This window comes from Lynx rufus, unplaced genomic scaffold (genome assembly GCF_022079265.1).
Source record: "Lynx rufus isolate CCGP_SWC_20201006 ecotype Redwood Valley unplaced genomic scaffold, mLynRuf1.p SCAF_5, whole genome shotgun sequence".
In the NCBI taxonomy this organism is placed as follows: Eukaryota; Metazoa; Chordata; class Mammalia; order Carnivora; family Felidae; genus Lynx; species Lynx rufus.
The window spans coordinates 58,052,681-58,071,369 of NW_025814867.1; the positions used below are offsets into that span (position 1 = coordinate 58,052,681).

At 36.8% G+C, this 18,689-nt stretch overlaps 1 pseudogene; it reads right to left on the bottom strand.

The window, feature by feature from the left end:
* Positions 1-18,151: 18,151 nt before the first annotated feature.
* Positions 18,152-18,376, bottom strand: LOC124527171 (anaphase-promoting complex subunit 13-like; annotated as a pseudogene).
* Positions 18,377-18,689: the final 313 nt, after the last annotated feature.

Sequence of the window (18,689 nt, forward strand, 5' to 3'; positions counted from 1 at the left end):
AAAATAAGAAATACTAAAAATGTCTTAGACAATAACTAAAGCAAAGAATAAAAGGCCTAATGATCACCGGACATCTTCTAGTGAAAGAGAGAGAGAACATTATCTCCCTTATCACTCTGTAATCAGTTTCAGTAATAAAACTTGAATGGTTTGTCTGTGAAAGTGTTTTTCCCCTCTCTCATGCTATTTGCCCTCAGTTACACATCTCTAAACATTTTATTAAATATCCTGCCTCTAATCATCCCCTTCACGCCTCTGAGCAGCCAAGCACCTATATTTTGAAAACGTAAACTTGACTCTTAGCACTTGATTAGTTTCTCCACTGAAGCCCGTGTGCGCGCAGTCCCCCCGCAGATCCTGCGGTTATTGTTATGTCATCTCAGACAGCCACTCCGCAGGGGCTCGAGGCCCTGCCAGTCCCAAGCCTCTGCCATTTACCTCTACTGGTTTTACTGCCAAGTTCAGCGCTCTGAAAAGAGAATAACCAGCCATAAGCAACATGTTCTTTTTCTGCAGACTGACAGGGCTGCGCTTTAATCTCCTCTTGTGTCTCATAACAGAAGCTTTTATAACGGTTTTTGCTGACTGTCAGACTATTCTAAGCCACCGCTCACTATCCAGTGAGGGGGAGAAGACTTTAGAATTATTTACATTTAGTTGACAAGAAGGATGTTGAAAATGAAACGTACATATGGTAAGATGTTGGGGTATGCTTTAGAATTGGTATTCTGAATGGAGTTTTTTTTTTTTTTTCTTTAAAACATTCACACATATAGAAGTTTTTTTTGGGGGGGATTTAAGGAACACAATTATGGTATACCTCATGAAGTGGAAGGGGTGGATTTTAAATTACTAATTGTGGTTTTTTTTAATGTTACATAAAATAATTTCAATAAATCATCCTTCTGCTACTCTAGGCCTGACTCCAGCATCTCACCAGCCATCTTTCCTCTTCTTATTATTCAACAAGCTGAGAAAACCATTCTCTCAAGTGGGTAGAGTTGGGTAGTGGAAAGAATACTGAAAATGGTTTAGTATGGTATATATTATAGTGTACAGTAATTGTTTATATGTTTTTCAACTTCACTGGACTTTCTTGGAAGACCAATCCATGACTGGCTTGTGAATCCATCTAGTCTAAATATAGTATCAAACATCCCCTAAGCACTCACATGTTTGTTAACACTAAGATAGCCGGCTCTAGCACTAGTTGTTTTTTAATGTTTATTTTTGAGAGAGAGAGAAGGAGAGAGACAAACAGAGCATGAGTCAGGAAGAGGCAGAGAGAGGGGAGGACACAGAATCTAGAGCAGGCTCCAGGCTACAAGCTGTCAGCACAGAGCCTTAAGCGGGGCTTGAACCCACAAACTGCCAGACCGTGACCTGAGCCGAAGTTGGAGGCTTAACTGACTGAGCCACCCAAGGCTCCCTTCTAACACTAATTTTGAGAACTTACTGCTTGACCTCCTGGACAATAGTTTCTTTGGTAAAATCGGAAGCTTTAACTAGATAAGAAGTTATAAGTTTTATATTTATCCTGCTTATTATTCATATTGTGAAAATAAAGGTTTTTTTAAATTAAGACATCACATAAAATCCGAACTAAGGAAGGTCTCAGTTATGTTTTTCTGTGTATTAAACCACCCCAAATTTTAGTGAATTAGAACAATTTATTATGTCTGAAAATTCTGTGGTTGAATAGACAGTTATTCTCACAGGCTGAGAGGCCAAGACTAGAGGTGAGTGTGGTTGCTCTGCAGGAGGCTACTGACTGGGTGTCTTTGTTTCTGTGTGTGGGCCTCTTCATTTGGCTGTTTGGGCTGCTTCATCTCATGATGGTGGGCTTCCAAAAAACACTGTAAGAGACCTGCCCCTAAGTGTAAGAATTTATCAGTTATCAATACTCTCTCTACTTGTGGCATACTAAGAAATATCCCATTGGGCAAAGCTACTCACATGGCAAATTCTGGAGTTATGGAAGGTGATTTCACAATGGCATGAATAATAGAAAGTGTGATTAATTGGAGGCCACCAAAGTAGCAGTCTACAGGAAGTCTTTGGGAAAACTGGAATCTCTACTTAAACTTTATAGAAGTTGATCTATCTATACCTGTCTATCATCTATCTATCTATCTATCTATCATCTATCTATCCATCTATTTTAAAGTTTATTTTTTTTTATTTTGAAAGAGAGTGGGGTAGAGAGAGAGAGAGAGAGAGAATCCAAAGCAGGCTCCACATGGTCAGCATGGACCACCACATGCAGCTCAATTGCACAAGCCGTGAGATCATGACCTGAGCCAAAACCAAGAGTCTGATGCTTAACTGGCTGAGCCACCCAGGTGCCCTGAAGCTGATCCCTTTAAATAGACCCTGCATTCTCTAAAATCTCTTTGTCATTACCCCGTCCACTTCAATGTTATATACAGTTACTTGTTTCTGTATGCTTATGAGTTGTCTAATTGACAACTCTACTAAACGACTGCAACAATTTTGATAAGGTCTGGAGTATGTGCTGTTAAAATTACTTTTTCAAAAATCTGACATGTAATGTGTTCAGATACTTTACAGGAACTCAATACTTATTTTCATAAAAACATTTATAATACTAATATTAAATAATTATTGCCTAAAAAGAGCCCAATTGTCTTGATTCTTTGCCACTGAATTAGTTCTACATGACCTAAAACAACCTACCTTTTTCTGGCAATCACAATTTCCAGTGATTTACTTTTAAATTTTTTTTTCAACGTTTTTTATTTATTTTTGGGACAGAGAGAGACAGAGCATGAACGGGGGAGGGGCAGAGAGAGAGGGAGACACAGAATCGGAAACAGGCTCCAGGCTCCGAGCCATCAGCCCAGAGCCTGACGCGGGGCTCGAACTCACGGACCGCGAGATCGTGACCTGGCTGAAGTCGGACGCTTAACCGACTGCGCCACCCAGGCGCCCCTCCAGTGATTTACTTTTAAAAATCTGATGTATTTATGTATGCTAATAAGGCAAAATCCAAATGTGAAGCTTCATTGAAAATGTATTTTTCCAATTTGCAAGCATATTTATTATATTTAATTTACTCAGTCTTTATTTTTGGTATATAATATAGTGAACCATACATAGTCCCATACTATATGGGACACAGCAAAATTTATACAAATAAGACAGATACTAAAATAGGTATATAAGTTTATATAATTTCACTTACAAGTAAGCAAAACCATGAATCTAGTTGGCTTAAAAATATAATAATCTATTGTATCTCTTGACGAGAAGTCTGGGGTTATGGCTGTGATCCAAAGCTGGCTTAACTGATTAACTAGTGATGTCATCAGAGGTATAGACTCCATTTCTCAATTGTGCATCTTTATTGTTTTCTTTTGTCCTTAATTAAGCCTAGTGCTCTTTTAACTTGTTAATCAGATAGGCATTATATACAGCTTAACAATTTTCAGGTGGAAAAGAGCAGGGTCCTCTTTTTCTTGTATCTCTTATTTTGGAGCAAAGAAAAATTTCACAGAAGACAATCAAGTGTGCTTTGTTTCAATATGAGTGTCAAGAAATGGTTTACATTGCTATTCCTAAGCCAAGTAGTAGCAAAAAGAAAGAGAAAAATCACCACAAATGACTTAGATTAATCATTCAGATGAAATGGGTCTTAGAGAATCAACTACAATGGCAATTACCATAAAGTAGCTATTTTTTTTCCAGTTAACCATGTATAAATTTTAATTGTATGATTGGGTACATTTTTGAATAGGAGATAACCTATTGTAATAGAAAAAAAGGAAATCAAAAAATCAGAACTATTCTATTCTAGTTACTCTGTTTCAACAACTTCAGAACCTTTTATTCAAAACCTTTAGTGAGATGTTTTCTTAATTCATGCGGTTTTTTTAACCTTAGATCACAATACATATATTATATATATTGCCTGCCACACTCAGCAGGAATAGGGCAAATCTCAATAACCAAATATATTAAAATTTTGGTGGGTAACTAGGGGTAATAGTGAGAGGTGCCACTCCCATTTCTAGCCCTTGATCCCTGGATCTGGAAATCATGGCTATTAGAGAAATAGCTCCATATAATGGATGTTGGGTCAGAGGACATAAGCCTTCTGGAAAACCTTGTCTCAGCCCTACATGGCATTGGAACCTTGCTGGTGCTGTAACTGAGTCTTCATAAGGCCAGTTAGCCTACCAATCCAGCTGCTTCAGAATGGTGAGGAACATGGGGGAATTCCATGAGAACAGGTCCATTGGTGTACTTAATTTCCTATAAAGTGAATTCCTTATTCAGAGCAATATTATGTGGAATATTATAATGGTGGATAAGGTACCCTGTAAGTTTACAGATGGTAGTTTGATAAAAGCATTAACTGTGGGGAAAGCAATTCCATATCCAGAGTAACTGTCTATTCCAATGTAATCACCCTGCCACCAGGTAGTTGGCTAATCACCTCAGGAAATGGTACCATTTCAGGGGCCAACTCATAGTTGGTGAATATAAGTCCATGTTGCTAAGCACATGCATAACCTCCATCCCTGTCACGATGGCTATTTTTTCATGAACCAACTGAATGATAACAGGAGTGACTGGGAAAAGAGACTGGTATCCATAGTCAAAGTATGCTATTCAATTGATTATTAAAATCGTCCCCTGCTGAGGTCACCCTTGTGTGAGCATTTACATGTAGCTCACACATCTTAACATTTATTTGCCCATTCAGAGAAGATGATTCACATACTTCTTTCCCTGATTTCTTTATCATCAATTTTCATGTTCTTTCCAATTCCCTGACCATCCAGCTAAACCATCAATCAGCCACAGCCCATGAACTGATAGCATGTTTAGCCATTTCTCCTTCTAAGCATAGTGAATAATCAGGCATACTGCCTGAAATTCCATTCACTAGGATTTCCCTTCACTACTGTCTTTTACAACTGTCCCAGAAAGGGGCTGTAGTGCTGTAGCTATCCATTTTCAGGTGGTGTTTGTATATCATGCAGAACCATCTTTATTCCATACCTAAGTCTTCTTTCCCTCTGTCACCTGATCATAGGGAACTCCCCATGAGCTGTAAGCACAGGCTGAGAATGAGATAGAAGTGTAAAGGAGTGGGGACTATGGCCATCTGGGCCATTTTTTTCATGTCACTTACTTATGCCTTCAAAGCCTACTCAACCTGATTATGTATATATCATTTCATTTTGGTCATAGACTTTTACTGTGCATGCTCAACTTCATGGCCTTGTGTAGTCAGATAACACCCTGTTTATGATGAGTAGCTCAGGTTTCATAGTAGCTTGGTGTATAGTCAAGCGTTCAGTCTATACTAAATCCTAGTAGAGGCCAAGAGCTGTTTCTCAAGAGAAGAGTATTTATCTGAAGATGACGGTAAGGCCTTGCTCTACAATCCTAAAGGCTTCTACTAAGATTCACCTATAGGGACCTCCCAAAGTTTCCAAGAAGCATCTCTATCTGTCATTGATACTTCAAACACCATTGGGTCATATGGCACAAGTGACAGAGCTGCATGCACAGCATTCTGAACCTGTTGCAGAGCTGTGTCTTCTCTGGGCTCCATTCAAAACTAACAGCTTTTGGGGCACCTGGGTGGCTCAGCCGGTTAAGCGTCCGACTTCAGCTCAGGTCATGATCTCACAGTCCATGAATTCGAGCCCCGCATCGGGCTCTGGGGTGATGGCTCAGAGCCTGGAGCCTGCTTCCGATTCTGTGTCTCCCTCTCTCTCTGCCCCTTCCCCGTTCATGCTCTGTCTCTCTCTGTGTCAAAAATAAATAAGCGTTAAAAAAAATTAAAAAAAAAAAAAACTAGCAGCTTTTCAGTTGCTCAGTAGATGAGCTCAGTCACTCACCAAACTGAGTAACATGTTGTCCCCCAAATCCAAACAGGCCCACTAGGTATAGTACTGCCTCTTTCTTGGTTGTGGATGGATTGGATGCAACAGATTTCCTTCACATTAAGAAACGATTATCTCCAACATGTCCCACACCACTGGTCCCGTAGCAATCTCACTGCAATAGAAGGCCTTTGAATTTTAGTTGCATTTATATCTCACCCTCTGACATGCATATGTCTTACCAATGTTTAGAGTAGTTGCTACTTCTCTTTTACCAAGTCAAATCAACATAGAAAGACAATCAAAATACCACAAATTAAATTATGACACAGAGGTCAAGCGTTGATACATTCCTGAAGTAGTATAGTGAAGATAAATTTCTGGGTTTGCCAACTGCAAGCAAACTATTCTGGTGGACCTTATGGACAGGTATGGGGAAAAAGAGACATATCATTAACTATATACCCAGGCACCAAGGGATGTATTAATTTGCTCAATCAATGAAATCACATCTGGTATAACAGCTGCAATTGGAGTCACCACCTGGTTAAGCTTATGATAGTCTACTGTTATTCTCCAGAATCCATCTGTCTTCTGCACAGGCCAAATAGGTGAGGTGAATAGGAACGTGGTGGGAATCACCACCCCTGCAATTTTCAAGTACTTGATGGTGGCACTAATCTCTGCAATCCCATCAGGGAGATGGAGTTGCATTTGATTTATTATTTCCCTAGGTAGAGGTAGTTATAATGACTCCACTCAGCCTTTCCCATTATAATAGCCTTTACTCCACAGGTCGGGGAACCAGTATAGGAATTTTGCTAACTGTTAAATATGCCCATGCCAATTATGCATTCTAGAATTGAGGAAATAACCACAGAATGGGTTCAGAGACCCACTGAGTCTACTACGAGATAGACCTGAGCTAAACTCCATTGATCACATGACTTCCATAAGCTCCTACTCTGATTGGAGGTCTGCAGTGACATTAGATCTCCTGAAATCAGTGTCAGACCAGAGCCAGTATCCAAATTACCCCTAAAGGTCAAATTATTTTTTTTTCCCTAATGTAGAATTACCCTGGTCCAAGGCCATAGGTCCCTTTGTAGAAGGCTGAGAGAAAGAGTGCTGTTATAAATGCTCTGTAGTATACTGGGGTCCTTCCTCAAGGGAAGCTTGTCTCCCCTCATACAAGGAGTCTAGATCTATAAACTGGTCCAAGTCTGAGAACTGATTGAGGGGCCCTGACTTTCTGTTTTCATGATTCAGGCTAGACTTTGGTTCATTTCACCTAAAGCTTTTCTGCTTCTACAGATCAAGGAAGAATTTAGTAGGCTTTCTATCTATTTCACTTCTATGAACAATGTGATTAACTAGCCTAAGCTGCAGGTCTGCACATGCCAGACTTTCTGGATTCCAGAGCCATGAGTTATAACTTTAAGATGCCTTAAATTGTAAACGCCTCTTTTGATTTTAAGTAGACAAAATACTAAATTTAGCACCGATGAAACATTGTAAATGGTTTATCCTATTTTTCTTGGATTTCAGAGTATGAAAAGTGTGGTATAAATTAGTTGTAATTTTAAGATTTATGATTAAAAATTAAACAGCTGTTAACTTAGTCATTAGTTATTGAGGTTGATATTGGTTATTAATTTAACATAAAATTTGTGGAATAGTAAATATTTTTCTTTCATATACTGACACAAACCAGATATATTCATATATCTCTCCTAGTTTGCTTATCAAGGGACATTTCATTGTTGACATAATATTATTAGGGTAATATGAGACATTTTACCCAAACAAATAAGTTCATAAATAATTAACTATTGGAAACTTATGGAACTTTTAATAAAATGTTAGCATATACTGTAATATGCATGTCATATAAAATGCTAAAAGACTGTATATGCTAGCAACATTTTTGCTAAAACTTATTATATTCTGTAAAAGTATTTTTTCATGCTTTCCATCTAGAAACTAAAAATATATAAAAAGTTAAATTCTGGGTTTCTAGCACTGTTTAAGTGCCATGGCTCTAGGAAAAAAAATTTATAAATGAGAAAATCTCATGTTAAAGTCACTCTACCTTGTCATTTAGAAATACATAATTCGAATTTTATGCTTTTATCATATTCTTACCTAGTTAGAGACATTTTTGTGCTAGATATTTACTTATTTTATCCACTACTCAAGAGTAAGGATTTATTTAAATGGTATATTGAATGTGAGGTTAACATAAATTGCTTAATGACTGAGACTTGATACTTGTATATAAGCAACTCATCTAATTAACAGAAAATCAGGATGTTACTTCAAATAGGTCATTTAAAATGGGATGTGATCTGGGAAAAATTCCTGTAATGTGTTATTAATATAAAATTATACAATTCTTTTGCACGAACTGTAGCTATAGTTAAGTTATGTTGGATGTCTTTTATCTTTTATATACTTTAGAAAAGTTTTATTAGTTCTAGAAAATAATTTTTAGTGTCTAGCACAACAGATTCTGAAGATAAAATATTCATAAAAATAACTTTTTTCCCTTTTTATCCATCTCTCTTCCTGCCCATCCACATTGCTATTGTTTATGGTAGCACATCTTTCACTTCGAAAGTATCTATCTAGTTACCATTTTTTTAATTTTTAAAAATTTTCTTTGGGTAAATACCCAGTAATGGAATTAATGGATTATATGGTAGTTCTGTTTTTAATTTTTTTGAGGAACCTCCATACTATTTTCTGTAGTGACTGCACCAATTTGCATTCCTATCAACAGTGCACAAGGGTTCCTTTTTCTCCATATCCTCTTGAAACCTTGTTATTCTTGTGTTTTTGACTTTAGCCCTTCTTCCAGGTGTGAGGTGATATCTTATGATTTTGATGTGTATTTCCCTGATGATGAGTGACATTGAGGATCTTTTCATGTATCTGTTGGCCATTTGTATGTCTTCTTTTGAAAAATGTCTATTCAGATCTTCTGAACATTTTAATTGGATTATTTGGTGTTTTGTGGTGTATAAATTCTTTATATATTTTGGAGATATCATTTACACATATCTTCTCTCATTCAGTAAGTTGCCTTGTCATTTTGTTGGTGTTTTCTTCATTGTGTAAAATAAAGTATCTTTTTAATCCATGAAAAGGAGTCACTGGAAGGAGCAGTGGTCCTGTGAGCAGTGACCTCGGGTCTGAGTATTGGAGAAGGACTTCCATTAAGACAGTGTGAAGAAGCTGGTGAGTCCTTAAACACATATGTGCACGCTCACACACACACAATACAAAACTGAATAAACTTGCCAAAAGCATCCTTTCAGGTTTTGCAAATTGCTAAAGGCAGATAACAAATTGAAAGGAGTCTATTCTTTGAAAAGTATTAGAGCTTTGGGAAGGAACAGTGCTCTGTGCCAACTTGTGTGAGGTTCCTCCCACCGAGACTGCAGTTGGTTGGATCACAAAGGTGGAGGCTGCAGGGACAAGGATAAGAGAGGAAAGAGAGCAGAACCTTCTAGAAGAGGGAAAGTGATTTGTGGTGGGACACAAATCCTTGTGGTGTTGTCAGGTCTAAGGGACAAACTTGGTAGAACATTAGAATGTGGAAAAAACAGTTTTGCTGCCCTAAGATAGCAGTCTCAGTTGGGGTAAACAGAAGACTGACAAAAAACTTAGCAAGAAGATTCTAGAAATGAGAGCCGCAGAAGGGATGATAATATTTGAACATAAGCTCTGCACAAACCATTGACTGCTAGTCTATGCAGCCACTAGTAAGCCAGGCTAAAAAGTAATAATAATATGAAAAAGAAGAAAAAGGAGGAGGAGGAGGAGGTGGAGAAAGACGAGGAGAAGGAGAGGAAAAGAGAGGAAAAATAACCCTGAGCAGAGACATCAGCAACTATACATCACGAAGAAGACACATTCTGAAGTTCCAGTCTAGGTAAAAAAATAAGAAATATAAAACAGAATACAGATATATTATGTGCATTATGCCATATAAAATTTCCAGTTTTCAATGGGATGAAGGTGATTCAAATGGTAAGACATGCAAGGAAATAGAAAAATGTGACCCATACTGAAGAATAAATGCAGACAGTAGAAACTGATTCTGTAAAGACATGGATATTGGATTGAGTAGTCAAAGACCTCAAAGAAGTTATTATAATATACTTAAAGAATTAAAGCAAATCATAAGGATAACAACTCAACAGTGAATTTCAACAGAGGAAAAAAAAACTGCAAAGAAAACCAAATGGGAATTCTAGTGTTAAAAAGAACAAAAACAAAAGTGAAAAATTCAGAAACTGACTCAGCAGTAGACATGATATTGCAGAAGAAAAATCAGTGTACTTGTAGGATGATCAATAGAAATTAGTTCATAAAACAGAGAAAACAGATTGAAGTAAAATCAACAAAGTTTCAGTGACCGTGTAACAATCTGAAGCATTACATCACAGGTGTAATGAGAGTCCTAGAAGGACAGGAAACAGACAAAGGGACTGAAGAAAAGATTGGAATAAACCATGACTAAAAACTTCCTAAATTTGATTTTGAAATCACATCATTACAAATAATTTCTGTAAATTCTCTGACCCTTGAGGAAGTGGAAAATAACTCTTTATGCCTTAAGTGCCCACTACCTATAGCGACTTTCTTTCAAAGTGTGGAAAGGAAGGGGGAAAAAGAAACTTTATGGTGAAGAAACTTTGCAAACATTACCTAAAGCCAGGTCATCAAGGTTAATGTCAACAGTAGTAAATCATATTGATAATCTATACCTTTAATATGATGTGATAAAAATGATAATTTATCTCTGTGATCTTTTTCCTCAAGATATGTTATTCCAGTCAAATCATGGGAAAAACATCAGACAAATCTCAGTTGAAGGACATTTTGCAAAAGAGCTGATCAGTAACTTGAAAATGTCAGAGATCAAAAATAAGAAAAGCCTAAGAAATTGTTAAACCAAGAGGCTCAAAGGAGACAGGACTACTAAATGTAGATATCTTGAATGGGACCTTGAGATAACCAGAGAACATTAAAGAATCACTGAGGAAATTTAAATAAAATTTGGACCTTAGTTAATAATAATGTGTCAATATTGGCTCATTATCTGTGACAAATGCACCATACCTCTATAAGATTCTAATAATAAGGAATACTGAGTGTGGACTGTAGGCAAAGAAAAATTGTTCCTCTATCCTTCAGGGTCTTCCAACTGGACTAATAATTAAATTTAAATGAGACAGATTAACAGAAGAAAAAAACCCAGTGCTTTATTTTGTGCACACAGAGGTTCAATAATGAAAATGAGACCTAAGGAAATGAACAAGGTAGGGAGTTTTTAGACAATGAGACAATAAATTTTTGAGAAATGGACAGGATAAAGAAAATAGGTGTTTGGGAGCTTTAATTAGTAGGAAATTTTAGGCATAATTTAAGCCGAGGTAGTAGATTTGAAAAAAAATAAGGTTTGTTTTCACAGCTTTCTTGGCTTTAAAGTTTCTACCTCTGGTGATAAGGATCTCTTTTTTACTTATTAGGACATGCGGTGTATTTTTCATATGAGAGTTTTCTATTTCCTGTTTTCACAGGGATAGAGGAAGCTCTGAGTGTTCTTGCATTGACGGTTTCTTAAGTAACTTTTATTTACAATAATATGTCAAGGTTGCACATTTTGGAGCGGCCTGCCCTTGACCTCTATAGGGCTATTTGAGAATTCTCTGTACTATCTTCCCCAATTTTTTTTTCAAGCTAAAATTCATCTAAAGTTAAAAGTTCATTTTTAAATGGAGGAAAAAATTGACCTACAGGCCCAAGCATCTCAAAAACATAACATAAACACAGTGATCCACTTCATGACAATTATATTCAAACTGCTGAATGACAAAAGATAAGCTTTTGATAGCAGAAAAGAAAAAAAAGAAACTTCATTACGTATAAGGGAACAGGAAGTGATTAACACCTATTAAAGGTTTTATATCCAGAAAAAGTATTTATCTTCATAAATTGTCTTCTGAAATTTAGATTAAAGTAGTATGATTGGTTAACTGAAAACACTCATATTACTTGTGCCAAGAAGAATGGAAAGACCATATATTCCTAATAATGAGCCTTGATCCAAAAGAAGTTTAGGAAGTTAAATATTCCCTTAATAAATCTTGCAAAACTTTGGTTTGTAATATGCTTTTTTCTTTACAAATTCTGCCCTCCTCACCAAATGTCTTCAACTAGATTGACCTAAGGAATAAATGTACCTTAAAAAGAAATAGTCACTCTTTTAAAATATTACTGCATTACATTTCTCCCAATTCAATACTATTTTGCAGTTCTTTTTCATCCAGACAAATGTAGATAAAGGAAAAGTAGAAATCAATTAACCCAGCTTGTATTGTGCAGACAATAGAGAATCATTAGGTTCTTTAGAATAAAAAATGGTAAGATAAGAGGTACTATGGAGAGATTAATCTAATAGTCTATGTGTATGGGATAAATTAATGAGAATCAGTTAATATATATCTGTTAAGAAGTAATTTTGTGACAATACTAGAATGACCTGATCTCTATAGACAGATAGAATTATAAGGAATAACAGATGTTTTACTGGATTCAAAAAATGGGGTAAAGAATGTTTAGAACAAAATTAAAAAGAGAATGAGTGATAGGAAAAGCAGGAAACAGGGTACAGATATTAGTATGCAAAATTCTCCATGATCTGATCCCAAATAACCTCTCTTGCCCTGTACTTACTCTCCTTTACTCAAATCTGGTGCTCCTGCCAAACAGAATTATGTGCTGTGTTCTAATTATGTCATGAACTTGTCATCTCTAAGGACATTTACTTGAGACATTCACTACACTTTTCAGTACACAATACTGCTATGTTCAACTGGGTGATTCATTCTTTTAGTAACATTAAATAGGTATTTATTAAGTTACTACTTGAAGGAACAGTACTATATTCTGTGTCTGACAGCTTAGTAGGGAAGTACTGGTAAAAAAATGGTTTTAGTAGAACATGGCCAGTGAATCATAAAGGTATGTAAAAGCCCAGGGCAAAGGCTCCATTGCTATTAGGTGGGCAAAGACCAGTGAGCCTGGAGAGAAAGTAAAAGAATAAGGAGAGCTTGCTTCAATGAAAATAAGTTAGATTTTACCCCTCAAGGTCCATTTTACTAAATTTGACTGATAACAAATATCACGAAGGCTACTTAAGGAGAGTATGTCTTTTGGGCACCAGGTGGTTCGGTTAGTTAAGCGTCCCATTTCAGCTCATGTCATGATCTCACCATTTGTGGGTTTGAGGCCTTCATTGGGCTGTCTGCAGTCAGCATAGAACTTGCTTTGGATCCTCTGTGTTGCTCTCTCTCCACCCCTGCCCTGCCCCACTCTTCTCTCTCTCTCTCTCTCTCTCTCTCTCTCTCTCAAAAATAAATAAACATTAAAAAAAAAAGAGTATGTGTCTCATAGAGATTCTGTGTTGATGAGCCTTTGAAGAATTTTAAACAAGGAAAATTACATAATCAAGTTCGGATGTCAGAAGCTTTTTTGGAGATATATAGAAAGAATTGAGGGGGTGTTGACTTTAACAGCAGATGGAATACTTGAGAGAAGTAATTTAGACATCTAGAATTATAGGACTGAAGATAAAAGGTGAAGATTTTTACAAAATATGAGAGGTTATTTGAATGATACGAGCTCATTGAGAATTTCATTGATCATCTTTAGACAGAAGGGATCTCTCTCATGAAACCTTGCATCTTGTTTATGCAGCTTAAAACACACTGCTAGAGATGATCCTTATTTGTGTACATTTTGCACGACTGAGATCTTTCAGACACACGTGCACATACACACACATGCACACACACACACGCACGTCTCTGTGCTTGTGTACAAACATGCTTATATGTATTAGTTTGTAATCACTTTGTGGCTGTGAGATCAGACTTATCGAGAAATTGTGTTGTATCAAGATGTTGCTCAGCTACTACTCACTGAATCCTTGAATTAACTGAACTTACATGATTATAAAGTAGCTATTAAAAGAAAACTTTGATTGAGGGTAGGTCTATGTAATAGGCTAGAATTCTGCTTCAGGGTTTTGGCTGAGTCACTATTCTTTTTTAACCATTTTACCCTTTTTTCCCAAGTATAAAATGGGAATAATAATGGTTACCTGCCTCAAAGGGTGTTGTGAGGACTAGCTAGTTGACAGTTTTAAACTATTTTGAAGATGGAATGTACTATAAATGCTCCAAGGAAAGTTTTTAAAAGCACAATGGAATAAAACCCTTGAACCATGGCATTAGGAAAGTTAGTATGTCTTTTAGGCTGGCAATCTTCAACCGATAAAGAATTCTATGGGAAATTAACTCCACAACATTCTTTATTTTCTTGCCTCTTTTCTACTTTCCTTTGTAGCTAATATCTGGCTAGTGACTCAATTCAATAGGAAAGTTCCAGTTATGCCATATTTTGAAATAGATGTTACTCATAAAGAAAGAAATGCAATGAAGATTATAAAATGGTCATTAATCACACTGGAAAATGTAGTCTCTTCAATATAGCACTGTATTCAGAATTCACCAGAACTCTTTTAAAATTCACTTCATCATTAGGAATTCAAGGATATTTTGAAGTTGCCTAGAAGCAAATGTTCATTTTTGTGTGGAAATGTACTTTAATAATTTTCCTAAAACATAAATATCAGAACTAGGTCAGAACTTCATTTTTCAAAACAATTGCTTGTTTTCTTCCAAATGCCAAATGACATATTCAAAACTCTGAAAAAGAAATTATTTCCTCTAGTCATTCTTATTAAGAATATTTACACATTTACATACCCTAGTTAAAAACAAAAATCCGTATGCATATAGGCTAGAGCAGAAGAACTGTACACTGGGCAATTTTTGTGCTAAAGAAATGTTTATAAATGAAACAAAATAACCAAGTTCATGTGTGCTTTAACAAAGCTGAGATGCATCTTCACCACTCTAGAAACAAGCAAACCAAAACTCTTAAGATTAACAACAGGAACAAAACCCCCAACTTCCTATGACATATCATTTAGCCTTGTGAAAGGAAGATATCCTGCTGTTTGCAACAACGTGGATCCACCACAAGAGTGTTAAGCTAAGTGAAATAAGCCAGACAGAGAAAGACAAATACCACATCGTACCCCTTACATATGGAATCTAGAAAGAAAAAAATCAAAGTCACAGAAACAGAGAGTAGAAAAGTGGCTGCCAGAGGCTGGGTGGGGCGCAGTGGGGGGAAATTTGGAAAGGTTAGTAAAAGGGTACACTTTCAACTATAAGGTGAATAAGGTCTGAGGATCTAATGTCTTACATGGTGACTATAGTTGGTAACACTGTATTGTATAATTGAAACTTGCCAAGACAGTAGAATGGAAGTGTTCTCTCTCACAAAAACAAACATAAATACCTGAGGTGATGGAGGCATAATTAACTTGATGGAGTGATTCCTTTCACAATGTATACATATAGTAAATAATCATGATGTACTTATTAAATATCTTACAGTTTTGTCAAGTATACCTTGTAGGGGTGAAAGGCCAAAATGTGCTGCTCTGAGTATGCCTCAAAATGTGCCACCTTGGCATATTGATTATTTTAAATAAAAGTTGCTTAAAAGACAGCCTGTGTAAGGACACTAAGACCCCCATCCATCCCCCTGAAAGCAGGAAATAAACTCCGTTTGTGAAAGGTATTTCTCCTGTACCGTGAGATACATGTACAGAGACATCCTTGTCCCCAGAGATAGGAAATTCAGGGCCAGAAGGCCTTATAAACAACCCTTACTTTTTACTAATTTTCTATCCCAGCCCAAATTCTGTTTAGAATTCCTTGCTTTGGGGCACTTGGGTGGCTAAGTTGGTTAAGCATCCAACTCATGGTTTCGGCTCAGGTCATGATCTCATGTTTTGTGAGTTTGGTCCCTGCATCCGGCTCCACACTGCTGGTGCAGAGGCTGCTTGGGATTCTCTCTCTCTCTCTCTCTCTCTCTCTCTCTCTCTCTCTCTCTCCTCTCTCTCTCCTCTCTCTCTCTCTCTCTCAATAAATAAACTTAAAAAAAAAGAATCCCTTGCTAATCGAAGCTCACAAAGTTGAGTTATATTTTTCCTGTCAATTCCTCACAGATTTATTGTATCTTTGTCTAAAAACTATAAAGCTGCCTGACTTGGTAATTTCTTTAATTCTCAATTTCATTATTGGGTTTCTGTGCTCATGTAATAACTAATTGTGATTTTTTTTCCCTCATGTTAATCTGTCTCATGTAAATTTAATTATTAGTTCAGCTGGAAGACTTTGAAGGGCCACGAAAGAATTTTTCCTTTTCTTCAACCTCAATAAAACAAAACAAAAAAAAAAAAAAACCAAAAAAAAACAAAAAAAAAAGTTGAAAGTCAAAGAACTGAAGAAACCTACATTCTGTAAGTGGAGGACAGTGAGGATATACAAAGAAGCAATGGGATAACTATAATAGACTTGAGTTAGGTAAACTAGATGCAGAATTTAGAGAATTAGATAAATAGACTGCAAGGTTACTGAGCATGTCTGTGTTATTCACCACCGTATTTCCAGCCCCTGTAATGGTTTCACCCTATAGTAGGAACTCAATCAATATTTGCTGAGTCAATAAATAAAGAAATATGAATTTGTACCTTGAAGTGGTAAGCAATATAGATCAATTGTAGCTCCTTAAGCAGCAGAGTGGCAGAATGAAAAGTGTTTATAAAGGTTATTTTGGCAGTGGTTATATGAGGTGACACCAGAGGAATAATCACATGGCACCGTTGACGGAACCATTTCTATGGGAGTTTGCTTGACTCAGCCATGTTTTGAACATCTCATCATCTATGCTTTCAAATGCAAGAAAATTCCAACATTACGGATACTATCAATTGAATCAATCTGACATTTATGCTTTACGATATCTTGCTGAGCTATCACAGGATTTGCATTATACATAAGCAGTGAACCAAGAAGGAAAGGCTTTGTATCCACTACATTTGGCAGCAAAGCTATATAAAACAAAGCTCTTCTACATTTGTATTAAAGTTGACATCAGGGTGCCTGTGCCTACAGAAAATGGAAGGCCAAAAAAGAAAAGGTATTTGCTCTTGAATTTTATTTATTTATTTTTCACTGTTTCTAGTTTTGTTTTTTGTTTTTTAATGGCAGTTACAGAAAGATAATACAGGACCTCTTTCCAGAGTTCACAACCTAGATAAGAAAGCAAGAGCTATCACTTAATGGAGGCAAATTATTCCATGAGATAAATGCCCATAAATGTGCTTTTCAAAATACAAGTCCTTATACAAATGCTTAACTAAATGCTGACTTTGCGGTGTTTCCATTATATCTGAAAGGGCTTTGAAAAATACAAAATCTTGTGATTGGGTAAAACCAGTGGTCCAGCTAGCCAAAGGTCCTATCCAGTGGCACCAATAACCACTGGGAAAGCAGAGCTAACTGCCAAATAATTTTTAACCCATGAATTTATCCAAAGTTTGAAAATACTGTGGGAAATCTTAGGAATCCCAGCAATCAGTGAATGGGTCATCCATATACCCAGTAGACCTGCATGTGCTATGCACGGCCACTCAGAATGCCTCTCACAGTAGCAGCACTTGAGAAGTCAACAATCTCCTGGCATCTGGTTTTGCCCTGCCCTCTCCTATCTTCAATCACCGGTGTCAAAGGACACATATCAGTAGTTGGAAAGCATTAAACTCTGATAATAAAGCAAAAATCAGAGGTAAAGGCAAATGTTTAACCAGTCACATTCAAACACAAGCTAGTGAATGAAAAATTTTAGGTTCAAAGGGCCAAATACTCTGCATTCTGGAGAAACCTCCATTTAAGTTTCTCATTCTGGTGAGTATGTTCACATTGCACTTTGCTGCCACAAACTGAGTGGGTGTACATTTTTGGTGTAGATTTATCAACTGAAGATTTGAATTAGGAGACAGAAAGAAAATATTTTGTATTCATGCATTTTAAAAATATCCATCCAAGGGGGCACCTGGGTGGCTCAGTCAGTTGAGCGTCTGAGTTCATCTCATGGTTCCTGAGCTCGAGCCAAGAACTGGGATCTCTGCTGACAGCTCAGAGCCTGGAGCCTGCTTCAGATTCTTTGTCTCCGTCTCTCTCTGCCCCTCCCCTCTTTCCTCTCTCTCTCTCTCTCTCTCTCTCTCTCTCAAAAATAAATAAACATTAAAAAAATAAAATTACCCATCCATGGGAAAGGAGCCAAGGGTTAGTTTCCTATGGTGGGGGGTTGGGGGGCGGAATGTTCTCATGGAGATACTATAAAGCTATGTCAGTTCATTTCCTGTTCTTTAACAGATTCTGTGGTGCAGCTGTTGTCTTGTTCAGGTTCAGGAAGCTTATTCAGAAGTATTGCAACGTCCCCATGTGGCAGCTTGTCTGTTGCCAAGCATTGTCAATCAAATCCAAGACCCCTCCATCTCTCTGGACCTCACTGTCCATTCTCCTGAAGCTTTAATCTCGTTAAATTGGTGCCAGATCCAGTGTTGCACTCTGCTCTTGAATTTTAATCTTAAAACAAAATGAACATAAATAAAACCAAGACAAATGACAAAAATAATAAACATAAATATTCTTCACTTTTATTATAAATATGCTTGTCCACATAGAGCCTAATTTTGAAAACATCAAGAAGCAAGAGGCTTAATTTTCAAATATTTGTTTTGACAATGAAGAAAAAGTCAATATGGGGAGGCCTGGGTGGCTGTCGGTTAAGCGTCTGACTTCGACTCAGGTCATAATCTCGACGTTGGTG